This window comes from Geotrypetes seraphini, chromosome 3, assembly GCF_902459505.1.
Source record: "Geotrypetes seraphini chromosome 3, aGeoSer1.1, whole genome shotgun sequence".
Classification (NCBI taxonomy): Eukaryota; Metazoa; Chordata; class Amphibia; order Gymnophiona; family Dermophiidae; genus Geotrypetes; species Geotrypetes seraphini.
Window position 1 is genome coordinate 170356059 of NC_047086.1, and position 16022 is coordinate 170372080.

At 38.9% G+C, this 16022-nt stretch overlaps 1 protein-coding gene across 15 annotated transcripts in view; it reads left to right on the top strand.

Annotated features, from left to right (window-relative positions):
• The window catches only part of EYA4 (EYA transcriptional coactivator and phosphatase 4), a 443388-nt gene that overhangs the window by 217792 nt on the left and 209574 nt on the right, over nucleotides 1-16022 (top strand). The window contains exon 1 of one of the 15 annotated variants that reach the window (XM_033939339.1): nucleotides 11637-12087. The exons of the other annotated variants lie outside the window; for them this stretch is intronic. The gene's annotated coding sequence lies outside the window, so the exon portion shown is untranslated. Of the gene's footprint in view, nucleotides 1-11636; nucleotides 12088-16022 lie in introns of those variants that run through there. 15 annotated transcript variants of the gene reach the window in all.

Below are 16022 nucleotides of genomic sequence, written 5' to 3' on the forward strand. Positions count from 1 at the left end.
TTTAACTGAAGTGTTTTGGATGATTTGGAGACGTCTATTTTCTTTCTGGGTTATGTTGATTAGAAGAGAATTACAATAGTCCAATTTAGAGATAATAAGAGAATGAACTAAGATATTGAGTGATTTAGAATCTAAAAAAGTAGAAATTGAACGTAGGAGCCGTAATCTGTAAAAGCAAGATTTAACTATTTCGCTAATATGGTTATGAAATGAAAGATCTACATCGATTATTACACCGAGGATTTTCAGCTTAGAGACCGATTCTATAGGAGTGTTATCAAGTATGAATGATATTTTTTGAACTATGTCTCCTTTCCAAGTGAAAAGCATTGTTTTTGTTTTTTGAGTGTTTAGAACCAGTTTGTTATTGGTTAGCCAGTTTTTTATTAATTCTAATTTGTCATTGATAATTTTTATTTCTTCTGTATTTTCTGGGTTGAGAGGGTGCATGAGTTGAATGTCATCAGCGTATGAAAAGGTTGTAAAACCTAGTGACTGTGAGATGGTGATAAGCGGGGATAGAAAAATGTTAAATAGAAGAGGAGATAATATTGATCCTTGTGGAACGCCAAATGATGATGAGAAGTTTTCAGAATAGGTCTCATTGAATTTGACTCTCGAGATACGATCCGATAAAAAAGATGTTAACCATTTTAAGACTTGGCCTTCTATCCCTAATGATTGCAGACGATTGAGAAGAAGTTCATGATCTATAGTATTGAAAGCTGCGGATAGGTCTAGAGAAAAGAGTGCTACAGATTTATGATGATCGAGAAAGTAGTGTATATTTGTAACGAGACCGATCATAGAATATTCAGTGCTGTGATGTTTTCGAAAGCCGGTTTGGTTGGGATGTAACGCGTTCGAGGATTCAATGAATTCTGAAAGCTGTTCAAAAACTAGTTTTTCAGACAGTTTCATTAAGAATGGTAAATTTGAAATGGGACGGTAATTGGATGAATCATCTTGACTGGATTTGAAGTTTTTTATTATTGGTGTGACAATAGAAGTTTTCCAAGTGGTAGGGATGGTAGCAGAGGAGAAACTATTTTGTATGAGCGATAGAATAAAAGGACCAAAATAAGGAAAAAATTTCTTTAGATAGAACGGTGGAATAAGTTCTATGGGAGAGCCTTTTAGATTAATTGATTTAAGATGTCTTTCGATGTCGTTTATGGTTGGAATTCTGAAGTTTGTACATTTGGCTGTTGGAATAAAGTTATTTGTGGTTGAGTTTTCAAATGCAGGTGAGATTATTGTATTATTTGAGAATTTTTGTCTTATTTTGGCTATCTTTTGGCAGAAGTAATCTGCTAGTTCTTGTGCTTTTAATATTGATTTTTGATTAAATATATTTTTTGTTTTTTCCGGGTTTACTGATTTTAGGATATTAAAGAGGACGGCAGTATTTTTGGCTTTTGTTATTATAATAAGATTTTTTTGCCTGGGTAATTTCACGTTTATAATAGAGAGAAGTATCTTTAAATTTTTGGAGGTTAGTGGGAGTTTTGGAAGAGCGCCATTTCCTTTCTGTAGCACGAAGTTGAGTTTTTATTTGAGATAATTTTTTACAGTACCACGGGTTTTTAAGTTTTCTATTGATTAATGTTTTAGTGATTAATGGTATTTTAGTATTTAATATGGATTCTAAGTTTGAGTTCCAGTATTGAAGTTGGTCGTCAATAGTTTCAAATGGTGGAATAGTGATAGAAGGACTGAATTTAGGCAAGATATCAGAACTTTCTAATTGAGAAAAATCCCTGTATGAGATTGTTTTAGAGTTTGAAGAGTGGTTTGATATCAGTTGCTGGGTGAAATAAAGATTTAAAGAGATAAGATTATGATCAGACCAAGGAACTGAGAAGATATTCGGGGTAGAGTGGGAGATCGATTGGGAAGAAGGAATCAAAATCATATCTAGTATATGTTGGGCTTGGTGAGTAGGTTCATGTATCAATGTTTGTAGGTCTAGATCTTTGAAAAGCTTAATAGTCTCTAAGGTATGTGGGTTATTAAGATTATCAAAATGGATATTGAAATCACCCAATATGATTGGACAATTGGCGGTTGAGCAAAATTCGAAGAGTAGGTTATGAAATAATGATAGTTTTGAGTAGTCTATCGGAGGGGGGATATATAATAAAAGAAAGTCAGTTTTATTTGTATAATTAATTTTGAAATGGAGGTATTCGATAATGGAATTATTGACGGATTGATCCTGAGATTTAATTAAACCTTTGAGAAAGATTATGGCTAGTCCACCGCCTTTACGGTTATGGCGGTGGTTCCATATAAAATCATAATTAGGGGGACAGCAAAAGGAAAGATAGGCTTCCTCTCCATCAGATAGCCAAGTTTCAGTAATACAAAGAATGTGTAGGTTTTGTTGGAGAATGGCGTCTTTTATGAGGTGATATTTGGTTTTAAGTGATCTTGAGTTGATTAAGCCTAATTTTAAATTTAGGGATTTGGTGTAGTTGAATGTTTGAGAAGATAGGGTAGTTTGTAGTGTTAAATCAGTTGATTGAGAATGAAGGGTAGGAATAGGTAAGAGTGTACATGGGATTGTTCTGGGGGGTTTATAAAAAATAGGTCTATTATTTAGTTGAACTTGAATTTGTTGATGAACCATATCTATGAGTTCATTTGTTTGACCGAGAAGCTTTAAAGCATGTGAAGAGAGAAGAAGATGTATCAGAGTTGTAAAAATAATTCGTGTGAGATTAAGAGTTGGACGTAGTGAAGAGGTATTAGAACGATGATTTTTGGAGGCGCCCTCACTGAATACTCCCCCCCACACACACACATACACACACTACCATAAAAATCAGAATAAAAACATACACATCTGCCTCCAGAACATCAGCAGCTTGCATAGGAAAGCCTAGTAGAGGTGCACAAAGGTGGCTTAAGTGGTCTGGGAGGTGGGCTAGTGAACCATAGAGAGGAAGACCCAGGCCCATAAGCCACTCTAACCACTGCATTCATGGTGAAACATATGCACCCCCAAAACCCTTTTGTACTGTCATATAAGTGGCACCTGCAGCCATAAGGGCTATTGGGGTGGTAGACAGGTGGGTATTAGTGGGTTTTTGGGGTGTTTTTTTGGGGGGATCACCATGACCTAAAAGGGAGTTGTGGTGAGATGTTTATGTGGCACCCTTTTTGTGAACTTCACAGCAGTGCCCTGTAAGGTGCCCCACTACTGTGTCGCCATGTCTGGATGTCCAGTCCATCACTTTGCTGACCCCTCCTATGTTCAAAAGGTCTTGTTCTAGGCATTTTTGACTTTGATGAATTTTTGGACGAGAATGGATGATCAACTGCTGGACGTATAATTAGATGACTTCTGAAAAAACAAAATATTTTGGACATATTTTTTGGGAATGGACTTTTGATACTGCCAACTTTGGGCGACTAGCGACTTAGGCCCAAAAAAGACTTAGACGTTTCTTTTGATTATGCCCCTCCAAGGAACCAACTTTTTCATTTACAGTTTTTTATATATATATATATAATTTTCTATAAAGAATGGCTATTCTTGGTGGAACGCGAAAACAGATATCATATGATGCCAGATTTAAATTGAAAGTCGTGTTGAGAGCAGAAAAGAGCAATAATTCAATTGCAAGCAGGGAATTTTCTATTAACAAAAGGCAAGTTAGAGATTGGAGAAAACAGAAGGCCAAATTAGAATAGATGCCAAAATCCAAAAAGGCTCATCAAAGTTTAACTGCATCCTTCCTGATTCTTGAAGATGGGTTTTAGAGTACCAGAAAAATGTATACTGCATTACACATACAGGAATTCACTTACTTGCTCTTCAAATGGCAAAACAAGTCAAATATAAAGCTAAAAGTACATATAAATTTGTTGTGTCTGCAAGCTGGTGGCCGCCTTAAAAACAGCTGATGCCACGGGTTTTCAAGATCTACATTTCTGGCACCTATGTTTCATGTGAACTGTGCCTACGAAAGCACTTTACAATGCCTAATTCCATTTCCAACATTAGCCACGCCTATAGTGGCACTAGACATCATAAAGCGTTGCTGTAGGCATGAATCAGGCACCGTTTTTATTTTAAAATCCTTTTAATTATTTTTAAATTGTGTTTTCAACAAGTTAGGTGCCTGCAGGTTTGGTCTTTATTAAAATTGCTCAGAAACTGTTACAGGATATTGAAGAAAAAGTATCTTCAATTCATAAACATATTATAAAACAACAAAAATTATACAATTTTGATCGTGGAGAAATTGGAAACATGGATGAAACCCCAATGACATTTGACCTTCCCCGCAAGCCTAGGAGATAAAATTGTCTTTTTGAGGACAACCAGTAATGATAAGAACCAGTTTACTATTTTTCTCTCTAGTTTGGCAAATGGAATCTAGTTGAGGCCTGTAGTCATTTTTGAAAGGAAGACATTACCAAAAAAATGTTAAATTTTCACCGTGAACAACTGTACGTGCACATGTCAAAGAAGGAACCAAAATATGACTTGACGAGATTTGCAGTAGCTGACCAGGAGGTATTGTGATAAAGAAAAAACTATCATTGCTTGTTTGGGACATGTTTAAAACCAACTTATCTGAAGACATCAAATAGAAGGCAAAATCTCTTCACACTATTCTGGCAGTTATACCAGCAGTTCTTATATCTGTTTAAACAACCATTAGATGTTTGTTTGATTAAACCTTTCAAGGATTGTGTGCAAAAGATGTGGCATGAATGTTCTCTGGTAAAACATGCTTGACAAAAGCCGGAAATCTGATAAAACCAGACATTGAACTGATTGCAAAGTGGGTCTAAGATGCTTGGGAAGACATTTCAAAAGATATGGTTCAACATGCTTTTAAAAAAAAAAGTGGTATAAGTAATGCCATGGATGGCAGTGAAGATGATGTGCTTTATGAATGCAACAAGAACAGTGACTATGATGACATTGATAATGGCTGTCTATGCTGATGACAACACAGAAGCTGACTTCTTCTGCCTTTTGGGGAATTCTGATGATGAGGAATCCTGTTTTGAAGGATTTTAAATCATTTATTGATGATTAAAAGCCATACTGTTAAGTTAATAAATGTGTTAAAACTTAGGGAAGGGGGATAGGGGTAGAGAACTGGGGGGATTATGGTGTGATTGTTTATCTATACAGGTGTTGTTTAACTTCTGTTATTGTACTAAATGTTTTGTGGTTTTGCGCAAATAAAAATATTTAAAGTTGGAAAAATTGTGTTACAACTTATGGCAAAGATGTCTAGTCTTTGTAGATTTTCTCACCAGAATCACCCAGATTTTTCATCTCAGTTTATATTCAAGACAACCTTTCCCCCTCTTTTTTGGAGGGGAAAAGGGCACCTCGGTTTATAATTGGATTGATTTATATTCAAGTATATACAGTAACTCACAATGATGTCAGTGTGAATAACTTAAATGGCACATTTATACCCATTCTCTGCACCTGACACACCTCCTCCCCCAAAATAATAATTACTGCACAGCCAGCATGCACAGATATAAAAACTAAAGCAGACCACCTCAATGTGTCCCGGCTTTAGGCTATTTTTGCTCCATTAGGAAAGTATTTGTTCCTCGCACAACTTAGTAAAACATACCCTAAGGCACTTATGTACTCCATTACAGAATGGTACTCAGGGAAGAGTAGGGATGAGTCTCAACGACGAAGATGTGACTCAGAGGTGACTCGGAAGTTTGCCATAGTCACCAGAAAAATTTTACCGTGCTTATGCACTTATTGTATCCTTTGATACAGACATCACATGGACATTGAACAACATATAGAGACTTGACAAAGACAGGATTGCTGAAAAACTGTCAGTGTCGAGTCCACTTCTTGATATTGCGCTGTATATCGATAAAGTACATTTTGGATACGCTGAGTGACTGACATCTTTTTGCCTCATGACTCCTCCATTACAGAATAGTATAGAGTGCAATGACACACATGGGTCAGATACTCAAAACTTAGGCACCGGTAATAATGTAGGCCAGGGTTATAAAAGCCTATATTGCCAATGCCTAAGTGTGTAAAAAAATCATGCCTAGTGGTGCCTAGTGATTCCTAAATCTGGCACCACCACCGAACATGCCTATTTCTGCATTAGGCATCATTAGACGCCATTGATCCTTGTGCCACTTAATTTTTTTAAATTGATTTTTAAGCAGCTTTTAATGGTATGTTCAATTATCACGTCACTTAAAGCCAATTAAATAATTAAGTTTAACACCCGTAGGTACAATCTAGGTAACTAACTTTAGGCGGCCCTTTCAGGCTTTCCCCCACATTGTACACACCCTGTTCTTAAACTGCCCTCGTATGTCTGACAACCAATTTGTTGAAGAGGGGTTAACTTGAGAGAAGACTGGAGGACCGTACAATCTGGCCTTTTTTTCTGATTGATGTAAACCAGGTCAAGATGGGGGAAAAAATACTAATGCATCTGTAACCAGTTATAGAGCAGCAGGAAAAATTCCTTTCCCATCCCAAATGGGGCGATCAGTCAGAATGGCTGAATTAGCACTTTTCAATAGCAATGTCTTTTTCCTACAAACTTTTGTCCAATTTACTTTTAAAGTAATATGTAAGGAGTTCTTTTACTGAAGTGTGGTAAAATTTGGCACTTAACACGTGTGAGATGCAAAAATTAAAGGGGTCCTTTTACAATATTGTGGTAATAATTGACTTTAGCGTGACCTATTGTGACTTTCTCTTGTGCACTAAGGCTACATTTACTGCAGCCCATGATTCTCTATTTATTTTGTTAATGACTAATATTGACCTTAGCATGTACCTATTTTTTAATATTACTTGCCACCAACTATTTTGTAGGCGGTAAGGGCTCCCGCGTTAACCAGTAAGCATGCAATAATGTAAATGCACTAACTTGTTAGCACAAGAATGTCAACTCTCGGCCCCTGACACCCCCCTAAAAAATTACAAACATTTGCTGTGCAGTTAGCACATGCACATACAAAAACTAACTTGGGATGCTTCAGTGTGTTCCTGCATAGGCCATTGTTGCTGCATTAGTGCCTAGCACAACTTTGTAAATTAGTTTCAAAGTGTGGTAAGCTTGTGCACTAACCATTGCAATTCATTGACAGAGAATGTGGTAAAAGTGGTTAGCTTAGCAGGGTTTAAAAAAAAGTTTGCCTAATTTCCTAAAACAAAAGTCCATAAGCCCTTCTTGAGATGGCTCGGGAAAATCCACAGGAAAAAAATAACAACAAAGGAGCAGAGAAGACCAGACCTTCAAATAAAAACTTTAATGACAAAAATTGGAAGTGGAACAAGAAAATGGACCCGACATGACTGTGTTTCAGTTGCAGAGCCTGCATCAGGAATCCTCAAGTTGTCCGCTCAACAAAAAAACAAAATAAATGACCTTATGTAGTAATCTAATTCAGCAAAAATTGTCATCCAAAAGCATCCACTGCATATTCCTAGAATAAGCAGCGTAAAATCTATTTTACTCTTTGGGATCTTGCCAGGTACTTATGACCTGGATTGGCCACTGTTGGAAACAGGATACTAGGCTTGATGTACCTTTACCCCCTCTTTTACAAAGTTGCGCTAAGCTTTTTAGCGCGCGCTAAACATTAGCATGCGCTTTATAAACATGCACTAAACACTAACGCGTACATGCTATCCTATGGACACGTTAGCGGTTAGCACACACGTTGATTTAGCGCATGCTAAATCCGCACTAAAAATGCTTAGGGCACTTTTGTAAAAGAGGGCCTTAGTCTGTCCCACTATGGCAACTGTTATATTCTTTTGACTACCACATGAAATGTACTGTACACTAAGGCACTGTTCTTCAACCACCGGTCCATGGACCAGTGCCGGTCCACAGAAATTTCCTGCCGATCCACAGGGCCGGCATGTGCATCAGGCCCAAAACAGTGTTCTTATCTTCGGGCCAGCTCCCTCTTCCTCACTGACTCAGTGCGCAAAGCCATGGGCAGCGGCTCCTACGCACATCCTGCGCCTGAACTGAAAGCCTTCTCTCTGATGTCGCAATGTCAGAGGGAAGGCTTCCAAGATGGCCCATGACTTAGCTCAGTGTTCTTCAACCGCCGATCTGCAGACGGATGCTGGTCCACAAAATAATTATTTTATATCTGCCGGTCCATAGGTGTAAAAAGGTTGAAGAACACTGCACTAGGGCCCTAAATCTATAAATGATGCCTAAGATTAGGCACCTAGATTGGCACACCTAACCAATCTAGGTGCCTAACTTTATTTTCTTAATTGGCTTATTCAGAACTAATAATTGAAAACGCTATTAAAATACAATTAAAAAAATTAATTCTCCGATAGGCACCTATCTTGGTAAGCACTTACCACTTTGAGGTAGGCGTCTACAGCGAGGCACTTACCGAAAAGTGGGCATGGTTAAGGATGAATTTGGGGTGGTTTTGGGTGTGGTTTGACTTGGGTTCCAGTAGGCGCCTACCTCAGCTGCACTCATTTAGGCCAGGAAAACCTTGGCCTAAATGGCAGTGCACCTAAGGATTCAACGCCTACTGGCATCTAAGAATGCTTAGGCACTGCTATAGATGGTAACTATAGGATGATTGACAATAGTGCTAATCGTCACCAAGAAGTTGGATGCCATTTATAGATTTAGGCCCTCAGGGCTAGATGCACTAAAGTCAGCGATCATCGCTAAACCAGTTTTCACAGCTTTAGGGACGATCACTGTTACCGACCCAGTTCACAAAACGGTTCACCACATGTTTTTCCTCTCGATCGCCCATTTTCCTATCCGGCCTTGCAAATTAATTAAACCACCATGCAAAGTAGCCAAGTGATTGATGCACTAACATCGCATGGCTATGCAAAAAAAAATAAATAAGTAAATAACAGGAATTTTAGCTGTTGGAAAAAACCGACAGCCTGTTTTTTGGTTTTTTTTTCCAATGGTACAGATATTGTGTGTGTTATACACACAAAATATCTGTTCTATAAGAAAAAAAATCCCTGCCAGTGACGGCCCTCCCTCCTCAATGAACCGTACTACGAAATGGTCCCCTGCGCCATGCTACCCCCCATCATGAAAGAAAATTGCCAAGAGGGATACCCACTCCGGCACCAGATGACCCCCCCCCAAATTTTCTATACCCCCCAAAAAAAGGCAGGAGGGATGCCCACTCCCTCCTGCAACCGGAGGTCCCCTGCTGTCCCCCCTCCCCCGTACCTTCTCAGAAACATTGGAGCAGAATGGAAGCTTAGTCTGTCCTGCTAGTAGGCTCACCACTTCCGAATGGTGGGGCTTTCCCTCCCTGGTACATCATGTGATGCATATGGAGGGGCCTTAGATGTCTGAGCCAATCAGGGCCTTAGGCTCTTCCCTCTATATCCTGGAACAAGGGGAGGAGTTTAAGCCAATCAGAGCCTGTTTTGGTGCAAATCTGAAAACAAAACCAATAATTTGGTTAGCCTCTAAATACATTGATACCGGGTGACTCTAGTATTCTGTAATAAAATCTGACATTATAGACTAGGCTTTCCCTGTATGGCGCCAGGACATCTAAATGGATATTGTCCCCTTACTGCTTTGCACACTTCAGAAGGTCCCTCTAGTCACTACTGTTGTTAGTGCTCAGTAACAGCATTATAAAATACATTGTTTGAATTTAGGTCTTATTGCAGGAACCTGAAGTACAAAAAGGCCCATTACATGTATATACATAAGAGTAGTACACCTTGCTAACTATACCTGTTAGTGTTGTATCCCGAACAACTGGCCCCAATTCTGTACTGCAAATGTTAATTACAAAAAACCTCAAAAAAAAACCCCACCTGTTTAAGGACTTGCAATGTTTTCCAGCAAACTTAGTTCTTTCTAATTTGAAGAGGGTACTAAGATAGTGCTCATTAAAGCAACAAAGATATGTGAGTGCCTGTACTGTATCTACTAAAGATCCTTGCAGTCCTGGAGAGCCTTTCTAATAATAAAGTACGAGAGCTGTCAAATGAAGGCACCGATATCCTAATCTGAACCGGCATAGCTTTCGAACCCTGCTCATCAATCATGTTTTATTAGCTTTAACATAGTCGAGCTGCAATCTGTCATTTGCCTGCAGTCGTGGCGACAAAAACTGGTGCCGAAAATGTGCTGCAGGTGTAACTTTCACTCAGGCTATTTCTGGGCAACGTGAGTGCTTTGGAGTTTTGGTAGGGGGAGAGTGCCATCTTCAGTTGCAAGCATCGCTGCACTATGGAGCGCTTCTTAGGCTACTTTGCAGAAAGGTTCATCGGCAGGAAACAAGAAATGACAAATCACGCCCCCCCCCAAAAAAAAAACAAAAAACAACAACCCAAGAACCAAACCCCAAATCCCAACACACACACACTTAAACTGCATCTATATAGTTTTAAGTAAAATTTGAGACTGAGGTTCACTACAAAACTATATATGTGCATATATATATAATATATATATACTGTGTATGTATATATATATATATATATATATATATATACACACACACATACACAATATATATATATATACACACACATACACATACACAGTATATATATATATATTAATGCACGTATATAATATTTATGCACGTATATAATTTTGTAGTGAACCTCAGTCTCAAATGTATGTGTATACAGTATATATATATATATATTAGATATATGCACATATATAGTTTTGTAGTGAACCTCAGTCCAACAGTTTTGCCTGTTGTATTTGTAGTAATTTGTTTTCTGCTGGACTACTCAGATGGGAAAGGTAATTGCCAGCCATACCTTCACCTCCTTTTGTGCATATTTGTAAATTTAGTTGTAGTGTTCAACTAGCATGGGAATTATAGAATTTGGAGTTACTTTTTTAAGAAACATGCACAAGCTAATTTCATCTTAACCTTTCACTATTTCTTTTCCTCTAACTGATGTACAATGGGTAAATTAAATGGAGAATGGAAATGACAAACCTTGGGAGTGTGCCATAACACTGCGAATAGAATATTTTGCTGTTAAAAAAAAAAGAGAGTCCCCTTTTTCTTTAAACGATTTAGTATAGGCCACACGTTCTTTGCGACTCCCGAGAATTTCTACAGACCGGTTGGTTAAGAAAACTAATCATTACCACAGATCTAAGGTGCCAGGGCAAACCTACTAGTGTCGTGCAGCTGTTGGGACGCTCAGCTGCTCGCGCGCAATGTGCAAGGAACTGTTGTGCGCGAGGAACATGTGCGATCAGTCAATCACAGGCCGGTTCCTTAGCAGAATCATCGCGGAATCCAGCGCGCGCCTCAAGTTGGAAAGGGTTGAGTTTGCTGCACCCATTCCGGGCTACTTTCTGCCTCATGCTCCCCTCCCCCCCGCCTCTGCTGCTGCAGAGCGTGGCCATACCGCTTAATTTAGACTGATCCACATTGCATAAGAGACAGGAATCTTCTTTTATTGATTGAGGGTTTAAAACTAGAAAGGGGGAAAAAAAATCCCCAAACTAAAGAGGGCAAAGGGACTTAAAAAAAAAAAAAATATTTGTGTCGCCCTAGTGCAATCAATTGTCCCAGTCTTTGGGTTTTCTTTATTAAATCGGCACAGATTAAGATCAGGGGGCAAACTTGACGTGGCAGAAAACAAGAGCCCGCAGAATGGAAACGTGCAAAAGGCTCGCCTCCAGCATTGTTTCCGGTGAGGATTCCTCACTGTTCGGGGAACTTTATACAATAAGCAGCAGATGCGTCACGAGCGACAGCAGGCGAGCAGGGAGTGGGGAAGGTGGTTTCATTAGGAGAGCCTCGGGACAAAGGCAGCGCATTAGATACCCGGGAGCTGTCGATGGGGGTAACCTCTGAGTGCCAGTCAGCTTTCTATAAACAGAAGGGTGTGGGGAGCCAGTGGTCCAAGCAGGGCTTGTTGACTGTCCACATCCACTCTCTGGTTAAGTCACACAAGGCTGGGAGCAGAGTGACATATTTGAAGACTACCTGAAAAGAGAGAATGGCCCACAGCCTCACTCCATCCTGACGCCCAGCCTGCTTTGTCAGCTTTGTAAAGGCCATCTTTGAAGTTTGGGAAAGTTCAGTAAGGTAAGTTTTTTTTTTATTTATGATTGTTGGCTATGTCCTATATTACCTTTTATATTGATTGCAAACCACTGTTGCATTTAAGGAAAGGCTGTTGCATTTAAGGAAAGGTGGTATATCAGATTTTTTTTTTTTTTAATAAACTGAACTATCCTAGTAATGACAGTGTATACAGTTCACTCTCCTTAAAGGGGGAGAAAAAAGGTTTGTGTCTCATTTCCCGGATCAGGTAATTCAGAATTCAACGTTGACAAAGCTTGTTAGTGGTGGTGGGCCTGTGGTGTAAGGAATGGCTGAACAGGGAATTTATACCTTCAGGCTCTGAAAACGTTGACTCTATTGTACTTTCAGAGTTTTTTGTTTATATTGAAAATGTAAATCAATACATTCTATCTGTAATCTAATGGTTAAAGGCGCACAACTAGACTTCGGTATGTAGATTTGGGAAATCCTTTTAGGGAAGCTAAATGAAATACCATGGAAAAAGTGTTTCACTAGACGCAATCGCGTAATTTAAATACAGTTTTATTAACAGGTGGTCAACTCATTTCTGCTTTATTTGGTGAGGGTTAAAATTAACTGATCTACCAAGAGCATCTTGGCCTAAACAGAAAACAGGTGGAACTGAAATATTTTGCATGAAACTCTGCACTGGGTAGAACATGTACAGTTAATTTCCATTGCTGATCAAGTGCTGCAGATTTTTGTTCCAAGACAAAGTGTTTTTTTGTTTTTTTTTTAAATGTGGTTTTATCTCCACCACCTATGGCAAACTCCTGTGCAAAAACTATAGGCTTTGCTTCTTGCTGGAACATTGTTGGTTTCAGAAACTCTCTGAACTACTTGTCCAGTCCTAAAAATGAATTGTGGCTATTGTTTGCAGCTTTTTTTCCCCCTAAAGAGTCTCCAAGGGGGGGGGGGGGCGCAGGTTTATGAACTATGTCACATACATAAAATGAGAAACGCCCATATGGCCCTGAGTGTCTTGCACACGACCCAGTACAGTAAGTGAATGTACTTACCCGAGCTCATGATAATGAGATGGTTTAGGTTTTGGTTTTGGAACTGAGGGGAGGCATGGGTTATCCCGATTTTCCTCCTCCCAGGGTGGGGGTGGGGAGAGTAGGCTGATTCTGCCCCTCTGTGAACAGCAAATTCCTTCTGTGTGCTACATTGCTAAGGAAACCTGCTCTGAAGCAAGGTGTGATAAATTATTGCAGCCTGTAAGCACTTCAATTTGGTGTGCAGGGTCCGGTGAACAGCGAGCAGCGGTGTCCAGTTACCTGTCGCTTTTCTCAGGTTTCTGGCTTTAAATTCTGCTGTCCTCGCAGTCTCCTTTCCCCCACCTTTTAAAAATGAATGCTATTTTGTGTGCTTCTTATTGTTAGGTAGGTGGGTGCCTTACGAAAGAAGTACAAGAGAATACAGCGAGAAAAAGAAAGGTCATGAGCGGGGAAGAAAATATTAAGCCGGATTTAGGCATTAGGATGGACAAGCTTGAATAAGAGAAACAATGCAAACCCTGCCATCACAAGCAAACTGCCGTTCTCAAAAGTGCAATACCATCCCTCTGTTTTGATTTAATATTTACTCCACTCTGTTACTGAAAGCTGGTCTTTTGGGCATTGTCAGTTAAAAAAAAAAAAAAAAAAAGTATGGCAGCTGTTAGAAGAAATAACCCAAAAGTCCAAAACGCATGCTGACTTGTGAATTGATATGCTATCCTGACATACCCTGTACTGGAAGTGAGATCATATGAACACATAATATTCTCCTTCACTGCATTATTCCCCTTGCTAATCCCCTGTTTCCCATCTAATTCCTTCTTTCGTACGGCCTGCCGTTCTTCTCCCGTACAAGAGCGGGCTTTGTGTCTGAGAATCCCCACATCAAATTGCTGATGTGCGGAAAAGATTAAATTGTGCTTTGCTCTGTTTTTCCCCTTCAGCTTCGAGCTTTTCTTAGAAAAAGTACAGTTAGCCATCCATTCATTGTAAGACAAAATTACACATTTAAATTGCTAAAGTCTTAAAAAATATTCAAATTGTTATTTGAGTATTATAATAATTTACCAAAGCAAAGGGCTAAAGAAGAAGAAGGAACAATTTGGGTAACTGGAAAGAGCCCCCCCAAATATTTCTTTTGCCAAAGAGATTTGGGTTGTTGAAAAAGTGATAAAACACTATCACACTGAAATCAAAATGCAGTTAAGAGACACGTACTGCACAGAGGAAAATTATATAAATTGGAATATCTGTGTAACTGCAGATTAAGAGGGGAAGCATCAAAGAGGCTACAGCAAAGAGGTTTTATTAATGCAAGCTATTAATACCTAGATCTCATGGGTAAAATGGAACCCATGCTAAAATATGAAACACCATATGAAACACCATATGAAACACAAAATCCAAAGAAATTAATAAAATAAATTAACTCAAGAGCACCAGGTATAAGAAAAAAACCCCAAACTAATCACATGATCAACTTCACTGTTTAATTTTTCATTTACAGTATTTATTTAAAACTTTTATATCCCGCACATCTCAAAATCTGAGCGGCTTCCATAAGAACATGAAAAATTTATATAATATTCATATGAGCTTATCAATTTTACTTTCCTATTATTTATTAAAAATGGAGGAAAGGTCTTCAGATATCCACAACATTAGTTCTCAGTGTTAAGCCCAGAAAAACCTCTGTCAGAAGTGTTGGCTTGAAACATTCATTGAATTGATTTTCTATGCAAGCATTTTTTTTTAACAAGTTCATTGACAATGTGCGGTGGCCAAACAAAGGATGGCAGTATAACAACGGCAAAAAAAGAATTAATTGTGTAACTGCAGATTTAGGGGGAGGTTATCAATGTGTGCTACCATTAAAACAGGATATTATATTGTTAATTCGAGTTATTAGTAATTAGAGTAGATCTCATTGCATAAAATGAGACTTGTGCTAAAATAGCATGAGTTAGTGCCATGTCTTAACAGTAGTCCACATCAATAACCACATCCTAAAATCAGGGAGTTTTGGTTTATATGTATAAAATCATGCTATCCATACTGAGGTGGATAAACGTTTCAGAAGCTGAAATAGAGCAGTTCTTAGTAATAAATAGGTGTCACGAAATGCTTATATGTCAGAATTATAAGTTATTTGTATCCGGAGCAGGGCTTGCTGGCTGTGTAAACTGATCCTCGAGACTAGTAAATCAAAATGTCTTTCAGAAGAAAGCTCTGTTGCACTGCGCTAAATCAATTTTACATTCCCTCAGCCCCCAAGGACCAGAGGCGATGTCATCATCCACAATGAAACAAGCTCGACTTAAAAACACATTTCTTACACAATGTTAGAATATTTTTGTTAGCAGTTTTCAATAAATGCTACAGCCCTGCTGATTTTGAAAGACAGTGGGCCCCTTTTACAAACCTACGGTAGTGATGCCGCCATGGTAAATACACTGAAGCCCGCTCAATTCCTATGAGCTTTGGTGTATTTACCGTGGCAGCTTTGCTTCCGTGGCTTTGTAAAAGAGCTCAGCGTTTGTTGGACACAGAGTAGCAGAAGAGATACTATGGACAGTTCTGACTCTGAAGCAGTTTCACTTAGGAGGGGTCACTGAAAAGTTCTTAGCCCAGCCAAGAAGAGAATGATGTGGAGCCATGAAACCTACAAGTTATTCCACACTTTTCTTGACACTTTTTGTTTCAGTGATACGAAATGAAACTAAAAGTGTCAAGAGAAATGTGGAATAACTTGTAAGTTTCATGGCTCCACATCATTCTTTCCTTGGTTGGGTTGAGAACTTTTCAGCAGCCCTTTATATTGCGATGTCATAATGCCTCATTCCTAATGCCTAAGAGCCAACCTCATCAGTGATGTCACAATGGCTTGCTTTCCCTATACTTGAATCCATTTACTAGATTCATTTGCCTCATTGA